At 31.6% G+C, this 16508-nt stretch overlaps 1 protein-coding gene across 26 annotated transcripts in view; it reads left to right on the top strand.

Annotated features, from left to right (window-relative positions):
- Nucleotides 1-16508, top strand: part of ADGRL2 (adhesion G protein-coupled receptor L2) — a 604130-nt gene that overhangs the window by 420783 nt on the left and 166839 nt on the right. Inside the window, exon 1 of one of the 26 annotated variants that reach the window (XM_081056974.1) lies at nt 426-463. The exons of the other annotated variants lie outside the window; for them this stretch is intronic. The gene's annotated coding sequence lies outside the window, so the exon portion shown is untranslated. Of the gene's footprint in view, nt 1-425; nt 464-16508 lie in introns of those variants that run through there. 26 annotated transcript variants of the gene reach the window in all.

Raw genomic sequence — 16508 nt, 5'->3', positions numbered from 1 at the left:
GGGTGCCCGTCTTCTTTCCCCATTTTCTGTGGACTCCTCCCCCCTCATCCTTTCCCCCATCTCTGGCCCCTTCATTCCGTTCTTCCTGATGCAAACTGTGTAGTCTCGGATTCAGACCGAGGAAATGTTTTCCTCCTGTTTCTTGAAAGGTGTCAGGCTGCTTAGCAGCTTCTCCCAAGCAGCCTGCGAGGGTCTGAGCCGCAGCCACCAACCATATGTTTCCCGTTACAAAGGCCAGGTTCTAAGGCACTCTCCTCCCCGTCCCCTCCCCCAATTCGTAAATTTTCTTTTGCAGTCTTTACAGTATCTGTTCTGCCCTTCTCTCTTCCCCTTTCCAGAGGCGTACCTTTAACGGACGTGGTTGGTTCATTCATTTCCCTGTCAGTGTTTGTGTCTGGAACGGGCCCCATTGAGTTTGCTCTTAACTCGAATTGCTCAACGAAGAAAAGTCACATCCAGTTTGGTAAATAATTGCCTGTTGAGATGTCTCGTACTAACTCAGGTTTGATCTTGGGCGAACCTTAAAAGGTGGGCACTGAAGAGGCAATATGCATCCATAGCCGAAAAATAGATTGGTTTGTGTGGTGTCTCTGGCAACATTCCAAATTGTGATGGGACTCTTGACCTAGGTAAAAAAGGTAACTTTGTAACTTTAAATTTAGTATGTTTGTAGTACTTGAGAAACCTTTACAAAGAAAATCTTCTGTTCAGGTGTGTTATGGAACTTTTTGTTGTCCCTCCTTCCATCTTCTAAATTTATGCATGATAGAGAGAATACTGCAGAACAAATGTTCTGTTGTTTAGCTTCTTCAGACATTCCGATTCTCTCCTTTTGTTGCTTGCCTCTAAAAGAGGTGCCATTTCACATCATTCTGCACAAATTGTTTGAATTAATGCAAGTGTGAATTCTTACCGTTTGAAGGGGACTATTAGCATATCAAAGGTTTCTTAGCTTCAGCTCAATTGAGAAAACTTCAGCCTGTCTTCCATTTGCTTCCAAGCGGAGGCCCAAAGGGCAATGAGAATTGTACTGGGTAAAAATGGGGAGGTGGATTCAGGCTGTGTTTCTGAACTTTCACTGTTTTGTAATTATGTGAGCGAAAAAACATTGTCTATTGCTGTGGAGCCCTTGCAAATAGCAAGACAATTATTTTCTATTGAGAAATGGTTTGTTCCTAGAAAAAGGGTGACCTTTTATTTTATGATAGTCACTGTTGCCTGTCTTTTGGGGTCCCTTCCGTGGAAGAGAGAGCGAGAAAGCTTTTGCTTCTAACTTAATACTTTTCTAGGGCCTACACTTTGTTATATTAATAAAATGGGAAAGAAAGGTTTTTCATGAGTCTATAAAATAATAGAAATCTTGTGATAAAAGCACACTCATTTTTCACCTAGAAAACTTTGTTTTTAATACACTTGCTAAATTTATAGGAAAAAAGTCATTGGAGGGGTTTGACTATTCAAACTTAACATTAGCTTTGTTATTGCACATTCTAGTGCAAGTGTAAGTTTGGAAAAGAATGATAGTGATAATCAATTTTTTTGTGAACTGTATTTAAATAGAGAGAATTCTGTTTGAAGATTTTGTCTCAAAAGTTTTGTATTTTATCAGAGTAAATGCTAGAATTCAGTGTGAAGTTGCTTTATTTTTCTTAATATTTATAGTGTGTTTGCTAACGCTTTTTTTGCGTTTGCGGAAAGATTAATTCTTTGAATTTCTGATAACAACTGAATGTCCATGAGTGAAAAAACAAGTAAGAACAAGTATTTTATGTAGAAAAGAGAGGTCAAGGGAGAAGAACTTGTCTTCAACTTTTAGGGAAGTAGTGGTTTCACTTGGGTTAAGATTTCCTAAAACCTAGTTCAAGATGAAAATGAATCTCAGGGAAGGTTTTAGAGATTTGTAAGCCCATATTTTTTATAGTTCTACCTTTTATGGTTGGTTGATTTTAAACATAAGTTGATATCCCTTCATTGGAGGAGTGCTTTTTTTTTAATACTTATGGGCTGAACTCCTTGTTTTTATTTTAATAGTGAAAACTGACTCTTCATAAACAAGTTTTGAGAAAAAATATTAACTGCCTAACATTTTTAGGCGTCAGCTTAATAGGATAATTTTTTTTCAGATTGTTTTTAATGGCATTCAAATGGTATATCATCCTGAAACCATTTTATGATAGTTTATCGTCAGTTGTCTAAGAAGTACTATTGAGGTAAAAAAACCCCACATTGATGTGATTGCTATTATTGCACTTAAGTTGCTGTTAACTAGTTTGCTTTGAATGCAGAGTGCTATAAAGAAAACACATTATCCTATTAGTGATAATCTAAAAATTGTCTTGAAAACCTTGCTCTTCATTTTACATGGTGGTGATCCTGAATACAGCAAATCTTTAAAGGTGTAAAATGCAGTGAAAAGATTTCTCAACATTTAGATGACAAAATTGGACTACTTAGAGAAAAATTAATGTGTTGTAGAAGCACTTCAGCTGCCATTTTCAATCACTGTGGGTTACTTTGTGTTGGCAACAGAAAACGAATTTAGGAATGCGAGATAGCTCTGGGAGCAGGTAGTTGGGGAAATCAGAATATTGAATCATGTGGGGTAGAACAAACCAGTTACTTCAGGTTTTGACTTGAGAATTTCCAATAAATTTATTTTTTTTCCAGGCGTTTGATTCTCTGCTTTATTAATGGACACATCAAAGCAGACAACAAAACTTCCAAATGTTATAAAAACTAATATAAGCATATGTATGGATCTCACATAGAGTACTAGAAGTCTTAATTTAAGACAAGCAGTTGCAGTTTTTATTGCTGCAATTTTCACAATCAGCACAAATGTTAACACCAAGCTTCTGGGCGTTTCCTTTCTTAAATTTAGCAAGAGGAGAACTTTAAAACCAAGCTTTACTTAGGGTTAGATCTCTATTTGATAATTATTGAAGCTTTCTCTGTTTTATTAAAAGATTTAAAATAACATTTTAATGTCTTAAGTAATATAGGAATATGTGAGCTAAGATTGAGATGTTGGGAAGGTCAGGAAGTAACTAGAAATCTGTACACCATAGTAATAAAATATTGCTCTGTTTTCTATCAAAATATTTATTTGACCTGACTCTAGTAAATACTTGTTCAAATAACACTTAGTTTATTGACAGGTGTAGTATGAGAGCATTACAATATTGTCTGAGGTATGGACTAAACACACTTGTACCTACCTGAAAGAAATCTGCTTTCCTTTTAATAAGAATTCATACCACTTGACCAATTACAGATATTTTATTTAAGAATGCGGATCAGTTGTACTTAGATTCGAAATGAAATACAGTTTTAGAAATTTGAAGAATTTAGTGTCATAGGATTACTATTTTACAAAAAGTTTCTTCAAATACTACACTTTGTCTCTTGCTGTTCACTGTCTAATTTTGTGTCTTGAAGGAGAAGTACACATTTGACATCTGCTTTTCTGCAAAAAAGGTTCATATAAAATTAAAGTGGAATTATTTTCACGGTTGTAAATTTTAGAAGTGAAATGCATAATTATAAAAAAGTTTATCAAATGATTTGCAAAAATGCCTAGCTAAAAAGTGCAAATTGATGATTTTGATGCAGTGTTAAAAATAGCAACTTTAGCTGCTAGACTTGAAAAGGACTTGAAATCCTGTTTACGTTTTGGTCCTATCAGTTCCTAAGGTAATTTGTGTACATATTAGTTCATGTTACCTAAATAGATACGTGTTTTGTAACTATTTTCAAGAAGGATTAAAATATATCTATTTTAAAGATAGATTAAAACTATAGCTTAACTTCTTTCCTATATAACACTAATTAGTCCATAGACCCACTCAAATATTCATCTCTTTAAATAATTCTTGATTAAAGGTTGAAAGGTTGAAAAGTATTTAATCACCAAGATTACTGTAATTAGAGTTGATGTTATCAGAAAAATTGAGACTATTTTCTGAAATCCTTTTGCTACTCAACATTGGTCAAGTAGTGATTATTATTTTTTAATGCTTTAAGAAAAAGGTTAAGGAAATGGGTTATTTAACCTAGAGATAGTTAATTATTGGAGTTAGGAAATTAGAGCCCTAAAATAATGACATGTTTCTTGACCTAGTGTGATAACTTTCAAAGCAGTAACTATAACTAGGATATGTAATTTCTAAATTTTATTCAGAACTTCAGTGTTGAAAGTTTGAGTTTACTATATAGGTCTTGTTTAGTATATGTTGTGAACGGAAAATCTCTTAATGCTGTTTTGATGTAGGTAGGTTTTTTGGGTTTTTTTTGGTTTTGGTTTTTAAAGTGGATCATTGTGTCATAAGATCCCAATCAACCAAAAATAGTTAAAAAATCTTTTTAGGTCATTTATCTGATGGACTAAATGTAAGCAATAATTTGCATATACTTTCCAATATATTCTTATCCAACGATTTTTAAAAAGCGATTTTTTAGGGGGAAACCTCCCATATTTTGTAAATAAATATTAATCTGAAAAAAAGCTAGATCAAATGAAGGAAACAAGCGCTTAACACCTGCAAGTAAAGTGCAGCTTACAACAAGCAAAATGCTATTGATTGCTTTGGAAGCATAGAGCAAGTTTAAATACAGTTTGTTTAATTACAACAAAAAATGCAGTTCTATGAAGTGATAGTGTGTCTTCGTGGAGGGTTTTATGCATTGTGTGGTGGTAAGTAAAATCCCATCACAGTTGTATAAATTTGTTCAATTACCAGAACGGCTAAAAGAAAAGGAAAATCAATTTATGTGGAAAAGCAACAGAAATTAGATTACCTTGGTTAGTAGGAATTTGCCAGCAGTGTCTAAATAGCTTAATAATATCAAAAGTTACCATGTTTCACAGTGTTAGGATATTAGTTCCTGTTTTAATATGGATACATCCTCATTACTTGGTGACTTTTGTTATGTGAACATTCTTTTTTTTCTTTATATTTTTGTTTATTTTAGAGGTTTTATTATTAGTTGCTTTTTCTGGATTTCTAGAATTTGCAATCAGTTATTATTTCAGATCAGTGTAGTGAAAGATCAGATGTAATTTTATGAAATCAAAAGAAACCTAGTCCATCAGTAGGGATAGCTACATTATTATCAGCAACAGAAACACATTTTGGAAATTTTTGCTCTTGCCTCTAGAATTATACAGAACTCTAAATCTTAAATTCTTGTAGCAGTAAAGTGACATGGGATTTATTATACTAGCAGATAGCTAGATAGCTAGGCACCTGTTTTATTACCTACCACCTTGATTCACTCTGGCACCCAGATTTCCTGAAGTGCAGAAACAGGCACAACTGCTGCTCACAGCCACCCGGCTGTTTTTAGGTCATGAAGTCAACTTCCTGGAATTTCAGGGGAAACCAGTTGAAAAGGGAGGACAAATGTCACTTTAAATAGAGATGTTTAAATCAGATTTCTGCCTGAGGGTAAAATTTAGGTCTGTTTTAGCCCGGATGTAATGTCTCCCTCTACAGAGCACAGCATTAATCACTACCTGACAAAAAAACATATGCTGAGCGAAACGAGCCCTTGTTGGTCTTGTCATTGATTTTTTTCAATCTGTGAGAAGTACATTAAAATCATTTAAATTCACACACAGGGATTATACCTTAATCTCCGAATTTCATTATTGAAATTAGTTGCCTTAAAAGAAGCGTACTTAAAGCTGAAAAATCTTTGGGAGACTTTTTTTTTTAAAGGATAGACTCAATACCTCACTAAAAATAGAAATACACTAGTAAAAAGCAGGCAGGTAAAGCAGAAGTTAACTTCCTGAAATACTGACCAAATTTTAGTTCTGTTTTAAGGTGCATTGAGTAACTTAAAATATGTGTTTTTTTTTTAATCTGACAGTAGAAAAAAGAAATAGATAAAAAAGGAACTATCAGTTCTTGGCTGTAAGAGATGGGAGAAGTTGAAAAGATGTTTAACTTTAGACTGAGATCAATTCAAACACACATTATTTTGTTAGAACAAGACCAGATACAACCCTGTATCTTTTTCTGGAAGAAGAAATAAAATCTTTGGCCATTGTAGTAGTTCAGAGTAATGCATCATGAGGCTCTTACTAAAAGGAAAATGGCTTTGCTCTCTCAGCTATTAGATAAAACTCTAACTCCTTTCATGGTCAAGTTAAATACTATTATATATACACGTACATACATAAGCATGCAATTTATATTTTCCTTTGTGTATATCAATATTTATGGACAGTTATTGGCTAAAAATTAGTGCAAATGCAAGTTTAAAATGTGAAATATGTATGATTAAGATAGCTGTTTTTAAACTGATTTTGAAAATATAATTTCTTTAATCTGTTTTGTTCTCAAAGGTATTTCCTGTCTTTTGGACCATGAAATGCTTGTTCTGTCCACACTTTGCATCGTTTTTTAGGTATTTTACATCAATCCACACCTATGTTGATTGTTGCTGTGGATTTAGATGACAGAATAATCTAACCCCAATTACTGTCAAAAATGGTTCTTGGCTCTTGGGGGCAGGCTAGGATGACCTTGCTTTTGACTAATGTATTATATTATCCTGTAGAGGGTAGTAAATAGTATCCATCTATAGAGGGAGCAAACGAATTCGCTCTTTTGTGAATTCTAATTTTAATCATTTATTCTTAAAATTAAATATTATAACGTCAGTTCTTCATATAATAGATGAATCATTACAAAATTTTAGATACAGCCTTTAGTTGATATGCATGTTGTTTTTATGTAGATTATATTTATTTAATCAGTTCTCGATTATAATTTACATAAAAATCATGTTGAAATGATTTTCTCTGTATCTTTACTTTGAAGCAAAGTATTTCTAGTTGGAATTAGTACTTTACTTTTGGCACCTTCCACGTTGAAATTTTATTCCTCTATGTTAAAAGCCTATCATTTTTTTACTGTTTGTTACTGTGATTATTGATTAGAAGTTGTAGAACACATTTTTTTATATACTATTTGATCCACTCATCTTTGTGTTCTTAATCTCAAGATGTTTAAGGTGTGTTTTCATTCTTAAAATCTCTGGCTTTCCTGTAGTTCATGTCCCAGACAGTTTGGGAAACATTGATTTTGTGATGTGAACTTATGTTATGTGTTTGTATCTCAGTCTTTTCATAGAATTTGACAAAGGCTTAATGTATTAAATAAATTGGTGCGTTTTTATATATCTTCTATTTTTAAAAAGATGAATGTAATTCTAAAACACTTCAATTTGCTTCAGATGCATCAATACAAATTATACCAAAATTAGGATGTCCTAGACATTTTTACTTTTACTAAGGACATTTAACTGATTTTCTTTTTCAAAGTTCTGTTTGTCATGATAAAGATACTATTTGGATATTTTGTGCATTCTCCTGAGAGCTGTATAGACAATAATAGGGACATTCTTTCTCTTTTGTTTTTTTTCTGCTGCAAATGCTGTGTTTGATACGCATAGCCTTGATGGAAGCCACTTCTCATATTGTTACTGATTTTAAACTAGGTCTGCAGCCTCATTATTTAAACATATAACTGAAACAATTTTATTTCTCTTAAGCAAAAAACTCACTGAAAAACACTGCTTGTTATAAGTTGCCTTTTCCCTTAACCCTGTTTTCTTTAAGTGGAAAATATTTTTTACTGGTATCTCTGTATGATATTTCTGTATGTTTTAGCATGAAAGTTAGCATATCTTTCATAATTTTCACTTGTTTAATAAGGATGCAAGTTTTTTAAAAAGTCACTGTTTATAAGCCTGTCAGTTCATGCATAGGTACGTCTAACGGAATTTACCTCAAATTTCTGTAAGGGGGAAATATTGAAAGAGAGAGCATCAACATTGTTTTGCAGCAATTTTTTTTTTTTTTGTAACACATTGCATTATCCTCAAGACCTTAAAATGGTTCTTAGCTTTTTTTTTTTGCTTCCTTGTAGAGATGAACCATATCTCTGTATACCTGGGGAAAGGAATATGCCAGAGGAGAGTGTGTAAACAGAAATCTAAAACAGATTCTGACAAAAATAATACAGAAGGGTGGAGAACATTTTGCAAACCAAATCAATTTTTCTTTTTCTGTATCGAGTTAATGAGAATAGATTTATAGAGGTAAATATTCTCTGGCTTTAAGTTTTAGATTATTCTACATAAGAAGAAAATATACTTGTTTCTGCATTTATTTAAAATTGATCTTTTATCTTTCACTGCAAATTAATCCTAAAATGCCATCTTTGTTTACTTTGCAATCAGAAGATGCATCAGATAAACGGGTTGGACAGCTTTGTTTTGGGTGGTCTATCATTTTAGACGGGTGCTGTATAAACAAAGTAATGTTTTCTTTTCCTTGAAATACACCTTGTGAGAGTAGCTCTTGGGTGACTTTGTGAACAGTTTGTGTATCCTGCCTGTTCAAGCTGCATTCTTAACCAAGATGAAGGACAAGAATAATCATGTTGAACCACAAATTTTCAGGAGCAGGTATTTTAATCAGATAATTGGTAAGAAGGAGGAAACAATGCTAGATAATAGTATTTATATACAATGGTGACCTGCAACTGCCTACATGTTTAGAATATTTTTGCTAGCCCTTGTTACTACCTGCAGAGGGAGCTTGTATATGAGATAAAATACTCAAGGCAGTGTAAATTGGTGATTTCTCATTTGAATATTTTATTAACATTATTTATTTTTGTTTGACAAAAGTTGTTTTAAGGAACGTAAAGCATTTTGGGATTAGCCAATTATAGTGAAATTTAATATAATGAACGGCAGATATTATTTCTTGTATTCACAGATTAACATGTGCCTTTTACCTTTTCTTAGTAAAAATAACTTGAAAATATAATGAAGATAATGAATCAGATTCATTTTGAGAGTCTACCTTTTTTTAATGATTGGCTAACGCTCTGGAGGGATGACTGCAGAACCATGTCTTGTTTAAATATCTAATAACTGTTAAAAGATCCAAATTTTAAAGATAATTTTCCAGATTTTGTAGAATATTATAAAAAACGATCACTAAACAGTAAGTAGTAAATTACATTCCTCTATATTTAATTAACATCAAATTAGATGAGTTGCATATGTTCTTTTCTAAAAATAAAAATGATCTCTTTGGATTAATGATTTTTACTTGCAGTAATGGACCCATTAATGCAGTGACACTTAAACAGAGAAACTACCAGTAAGGACCTAATACTGAATGTTTTAGAAAACTGCTAACTTGGAAAAAAGTGAATGCAGGCAAGATAGACAGTACTTGATTAAAAAGTGAATTCTATTCATGAACTGTGTCAACTAAATTTCTAAGAAATATAAGCTGCATGCTAAGAAATACTTGAGAGTTTTGCAGTTAGGTATTTTGATAATCAGGCTGGAAAAAAAGCGTTCAGTCTCATTTGGATCTTTTTAGTGAGCAAAATTTTTCACCTTGTGTATATATATATATACTTTGTGTTGGGAAATTTAAGGATATAGGATATTACATTAAATTCTACTGAAAAATGAATCTTTATTTTTGATTTTACATTTTGGTGTAGTAACTTCACAATTTGCTTGATGGAAAAAAAGAAAGGGTTTCCACTTATGCATCTATGAAAAGAGATGTAATAGTTTATTTTCCCTTAGATTACCAAGGACTGATACGACAAAAATATTTATTTTGTGTTTTGAGAGGCTTTGTTTCTTAATGAAATTCATTGTTGTGGGTTTATTATTTTATTAGCTTATCTTCACTAATGTGAAAAGTCAGATTGTTATTGTTGCACAGAATGACCTTCTAAGTAAGGAAACTTGTCTAATAAAGAGATTTCTGGTACAGGCATGGGCTTTTACATAAATGTTACCCTCTCAGCATGGTTGTGTGTTATCTTAACAAGTCAGTGCAACATTTATGCAGAGCATTTTCACATCAGCGTAAGAGAATGCTTGCGATAGCAATTACACTTCAATAGGATTACGATGGTATGTTTAATAAAAATATACAAAATGCACCTTGTCTGTAAAATTATTGATAGGCTCCTGTACTGCCAACTTTACTTCATTGTCTTAATATGGTAAAAAGAGATTTATCATAGTTGGTGTTAAATACAAAAGGCACCGGAAAATGGAATCCAATATACAGTTCATTATCCATTTCCCTCAAATACCACACCTTCCTCCACAGTGAGGTAAGGGTTACTAGAGAATTCATTCCAGGAAATTTGTTACTAGAGGAACAGTAACTGTCACGGAGTACATAACTTCTGTGAGGTTATTAGAAAGGCACAGCTAAGGTAAGTTCTACTTGTTCTGTCTTTAATTTGAAGGTACACTAGTGGAGTGGTTTTTAAATTAGTGAAATTTGAAACCCCTGCAAAGAAAATTTGTTATTGCAATGTTAATGAAATTATTGTTAAAGTATTATATTGGGGATATTTATAACAAGGAAGTTAATGGGCATCTGCTTTTTAGTTTAAATGAACTCAGACATTCTTTGCAAGTTATCAAAGAATTTTTTTATTAAATATTCTTGAATGAATAATAAAAAATAATATGAATTATATATCATCCTCTGCTCATTTGTATATATGTTAAGATTAAATGTGTATGCATTAATTGTTCCTGCATCTATTTGAGCAGATTTAAATAAAACCACTATATTATGAGTAGAATATAATACAAAGAGTAATTCTTCAGATAAGGGTAGAATGTGTTATGAATATAGATTTGAAATAATCTGTTTCAATATAAATTGCTATGTTTTATACTCTGAACCAAGAATAAAATATCTTAACATGTTAACAGTTTAAACTGAAGTTAACAAAACATGTTACTAAAAAATATTTAAATGTTTATGTAACTATATACATTTAAAGAGTGTGGAATGCAGAACTGTGAATCTGCATGTTTTAATAGCTATCGGGGGAAAAATGTATTTTAGGTTGTCAGGATTTCATTTTAATTACAAAAATAGAGAAATATTATTAGTTTCCTTTTGCTTTTTATATGTTTCAAAGATATTCCTTTTTGTCTTGTTGATTTCTTCAAGCTAAAATCTGACAAAGGTTTAAAACTCTTATTACATACACTTTAGTACGGTTTTGTGGCATTCATGTGATGTTGCTAATTCAGAGCTGTACTGAAGAGTGAAATTTTAAAATCTTAGAATATCAAATTTCTGTACATTTTAAAAGGAATAAATTATAAGGTGTCATATTTTCTTCATAATTTAAATATAATTGTGTTACCTTTATATAAAAGTCAACACAACAATTAAGGAAATATTCCAAATTGGAAATAAAAATACTGATGTTTTCTCCTTATGGATAATTATTTCTCTATTTGTATGGTTTTCATATATTAATATAAATATGATTGGTAAAAGTGCCTTTTTTGAGATTTATATTTAAGGAGAAGAAAACTCATTTAATCATTGAGTTTTTGTGTAATGGTTTTTAAAAATGAGTTTATGCTTAATGCCCATTAAATCAAATTGTTGATTGAAAAGGCATTTTTATTTTGACCAAATATAAGTCAAAACAGAAAGGTAGTTGTTATTATATCAGATGCCCTAAAATAAAAAGTTAATTTATGTTCAAGGAAATGGCTGAGGCCAGGATTTTGCTATTTGCCAGAGCATCATAACAAATGATTTATTATCTCTTAGTAGTAATTACTGGCCCACAATAGCTATTGGCTAATGCAAAAATAAATACCCGGACCTTTGAAATTATTTGAGTTACACTTTACGAAAATCTGTCTATGTTTTAGCTCTTTGCCATGTGGGATTCAGATAGCAGCTGCAACACATTAAGGTATTTAAGAATACACTTCAAAAACACTTTTCTATCTTTGTATTTATAAGAATTTGGGCTTGATTTATGTGTATAAAATATTTTGTAAAATCATGATGACAGAATAATAATGAAGTTGGTGGTCAAACATCGCTTTTATAGTTTGCCTATTTTAATGTAGTCACTCTTTTATACCTTTCGTATGTTTTTATTTTTTATTAATTTCCTTATGTTACTAATATGTTAAGTACATAGATTCTCCCACCATTTCAGCCTGGAAAACTATAAATGGTTTTGTTAAATGAGAATAAATATATTTTATGAGACTAAAACAATTATTAGTCTGTTAATAATATTACATGATTAAAAGATCCTCAAACAAATCTTAAATATCTTAGAATTCGCATTTTCTGGAGTTGGACTTTTCAAAAACATTTAGAATTGATTCTTAATAGTTTAAGAATAGTCCTTAAAAAGATCGGAGAGTAAGAATTAGAACTCTTTAGAACAATACTAAATTGAATCGCCTGTAATATAACTGTTGCTTATGTATTTTGAGGATTCAGAGAACCTTGTATATTACATACACTAATAGCTTCATTTCTCTATATTGCCTTGTTAATTGTGTGAAAATCAAGAGGAGCAAATCCACAAGGTTGCAATTAAATCACATTGTTAACTTTTAATTGAAAATAAACTAAAATATAGCTTTAATTTGTTAGCTTACTTTATTAAAATTGATTTTGCCTGTTTATAAAGAATGCCATCACAAACTCTAATGTATTTATAAAATTGATATTATCAGATTTTTTTTGCACGGTTCTTAAGAACACATCGCCAGTATTTTGCATATGTTAATATTTTTGATATTTTCTGTTATAGCATGTTTTCTTCAGATGTTTTAATAACTTGATGTTACTCATTGCTGGATTGATGGCTAAGGATCTTAGTTCTCTTTTTTAAAAAGAATTAAATTACATTTTCCATTTGACTTCCCAAGCTGTGTTTGACCTCCTAAAAACAGCCAAGATACAAGTTTAGGGATTGCTATCATTGTATAGGTTTTTTATTTAATGTGGAATCATATGTTGATATTCTTCAAAGTGTTTCCATACGATCTAATACAGATGAAGCCTCCATAATTATAAAAAGGGTATTTGCCATACCTTCATGTCTGGAATTATCCAACTCTTAATAAATGATGTTTTTAATGTTTGGTCTAATAATTGATTATCCATTGTACATATAAGCAGTCTTTTTTATACTTGCCTTCTCTTATTCAGCCTACAAAATAGAAATTTTATTTCCTGTACTTTTTTCTCCAGTAAAGAAGTTTTTTTCACTCAAGCCTCTTAAATGACAGATTGAGGAGTGTGTGTATGTGTGTATTACATATATGTGTATGTAATATGTGTATATATATACTGCCATCCTATAATTAAATCTGTATGAATAAAATGATTTTAAAAGAAAAAGCTAGTTTGTATATAAAAATGATGTGTACAGGCAACTACATAGTGCAGTTGATGCCTGTGATTGGCCTGCCATCCTACTTTGCGTTACTTAGATTAGTTTCAACCAAAATATGGTAAGGTAAATATATGTATTAATTCTTGGCCAGGATTTAGCATTGTCTTGATCTCATTTCTCTGGTTAAAAACTGGCTCTGTTTGTCACCTAAACTTATAAATTACTGCATTATGTGTAAGATTTAGGCATTGATTTTTTTTCTCACCTTGTCTCCTTTGCTATTAGAACCTAAGACTTCGACAAACTTTTGTGGTACTTTCAATATTTTAATTTGTTGACATTAATTTATATTGAAAGAGGTTTGAAAAAGGTAAAAAGTATATGCAACCATGTATAAGGATAGACTTTTAGATTGGGAATTATAAAATGTATCAATAATTCAAATAGTTGGAAAGTGAAACTGAAAATATTAGGAAGGATCCCAGGAAACAGTATTGACATTTGACTAACTGGTTAAAATTTTCATTAACACTGCTTGTAAAGGGTAACTTTTGGACTGTATCACAACTGTACCATTCTGAATTTTTAAAGCTCTACTTAATCTTTGCGCATTAATTCCTTATTAAAACTTCAGTATTTTACATCATTTTAGCATGTAGTCTAAAATTGATGAAATTTAAATGTTTAACATCCAGGTTAAGATTTTTTCAAATCACTTACTACAGCTGTATAGAAACAGCAGGATTTCAGTCTATGTTTTTGTTGTTGCAAGATTTATGGATAGATTAAAAAATATTTTAACAAGTAATTCAGTGGAAATTAGAAGCTCCTTATCTTTAATGGTGAGTTTCCTTTATATGGACTTTGAGTTTTATTGATTCTACACAAGAACAGCAGATTGAACAATAAATCTAGAACAGCACAGTTTGGGGTTTAACATATCTAAATATTACTAATTTTATAAAATTGAAACCTGTTCTTAATTCTAAATATAATGATCAACATTATTTTTGGTCATTTAGCTGAAAGGCAGATGTTTCCATCTTTGAAATTAACTTATATTAAAGAGTGTATTATTAATTTAAACTCTTTCAGCCAGCTTTTATTGGGACATTGATAGGGTACAACTGAGATTATAAAGGTATATTTGAATGAAGTAAATTTTATATTTTGGCAGCCTTGTCACCCTTCTATATTGTGCAATCTGTAGTTGAGTTCTCAAGGCCAGAAGATACCCCTAACCAAGCCAGAGCGATTCAATTTTTGCCATTACCCTACCTCTTACTTCCATAGCTAGGATACATTTAGGTAAATAATATTCAGATGCACAGTACTGGAGAATTCTTACTATGTAAAATAATTCTTTTGATTCAAATTGAAATAAAAGTCATACCCAAATTATCTTTGGAAAAATTCATTTCATATGTTGGTATGTTCTCTTAAAGTACATTGTGCTTCTGTGCATCAGAATAACCATTCCCAGCAATGCTGCATGTGTGTAAATGACAGGTGAGGGCCTGGATTTACTTTACTAATTCACAGTATTTATAATTTCTTGAATTTTACTTTGAAGATGGTATTTTTGGTTTCCTACAATGCCACAGAGGTTATTATGGCAGCACATGGAGTTTTAAAAAAGTGACAGAACTTCTGAGCACCAAGTTTGCCCAAATTGCCAGACCAAAAAAAGTATGCATTTGTTTGCATTGGTCTTACAGTCTGTTTTTAAATATTGATTGTTTTATTCTTTACAAGAACAATTTTATCTGTAAGCACATTTCATCTAGTTAATTCGTTAACTTCTGGACTTTAGTTCTAGTCGTTGTAGACCCACAGCCGTTTTTTAAGTCTCTGCCTGGAGAAGTGTCCTGTATAAGGGCTGTGTTCTCTAGGTACTTATAATCTCAAGAGAAAAACAGACGTAATCCACAAATAATTATAATCTAAGGCATAGTATAATGACATGCCAACATGAGGTGTGGAGGAAAGGCTGTGGAAATATAGGGTAGCTTGAGTGAATTGAAAATAAGTAATATGGAGATAAAGAGACCCCATATATGTAGATCTGAAGGCAGAGGAGGATTTTGTCAGATGCAGGCTTTTTGAAGAGGACATTAGTCGCTATCCACTTTCTTTTAGCGCTGGTAATACATCGGAGAATCCTAATCACTGGGATGATTTGGGGGCAGGGCTATGAGTGTAGGTCAGGGAGAAGAACTACAAAAAAGAGTCCTACTTGCATGCTTTTCATGTAATACAATCAGGCATCAATTATAGAAGTAAAATGATGAAAACCATTCTTTTCACTTAATCATATAGCAAAAGTGGAAGCAGAAGGTACTGATATTTTCAGGTGGACACATCACCACTTCCTGTCTTCAGTATCAGAATACTCATTTTGACAAAGGCCAGTCAGGTCAGTCACTGATTTGTCGTCTAAAGATAGCAAAAATAACAGAAAACCCTGCTACAAAAAAACAATAGAAAACCCTAAGCATAATTGAGAAAAGGAGGAAGAGAGAATTTCCCAAACAGAAATGAGAGGAAAAAGACGAAACAAATCTAGAGTCAAAATGGATGCTGAAAGACACAAGCCACTTAAATATATGAAATAATGTGAACCAAATTTAGTCCACATCAATAATGACAATAATCACAAGCATTTACGGAGAGCTTTCCATGTATGCAACTCTATTAAGCACTATGATAACAGCATCACACACTATTATATGGAAACAAGAATACTTTTGGATTAGCATGGAAAAAATCAGTACTTTTATTATATATTGTTCCTATATTCATGACAGGAATATGAAACTGGTTAGGTTCTAGGGCAAGTTATATGATCTTTATTATCATCAATAACTGTTCAGAAATATATTGAGAGCCTACTGTGAGTTAATCACTGATGATAGGTACTTCTGGTTATTGTTTTCAGCCTTGTCGCCCATAATTAAGTAGATACAAAGAATCAGCTATAAAACCTAAAAGTTGCTGAATCTAAAGAATTGAAAGCTATTGAGATGATTTTGTTATTCTTACAATAAACAAGATGTAACTAGGACATTTCCTATGAACAGAATGAATATATGAGTTCATGATAACAAAAGAAAAAGACACAAAACTGCAATAAATTTTTAAAAAATTAAAAATATTAAAAAGTCTTGACTACTTAATTTTCCGAAAACAGGCATGCTGGTATCTAAGGGAACCTAAGAATATCAAATTAGTTGGTTAAAGAGCTGTAAAGAATGTTACATA

The sequence above is a fragment of the Rhinolophus hipposideros genome, assembly GCF_964194185.1.
Source record: "Rhinolophus hipposideros genome assembly, chromosome: 8".
Classification (NCBI taxonomy): Eukaryota; Metazoa; Chordata; class Mammalia; order Chiroptera; family Rhinolophidae; genus Rhinolophus; species Rhinolophus hipposideros.
Note: the sequence above shows the minus strand (reverse complement) of the source record. Positions and strands in the feature narration are given on the sequence as shown.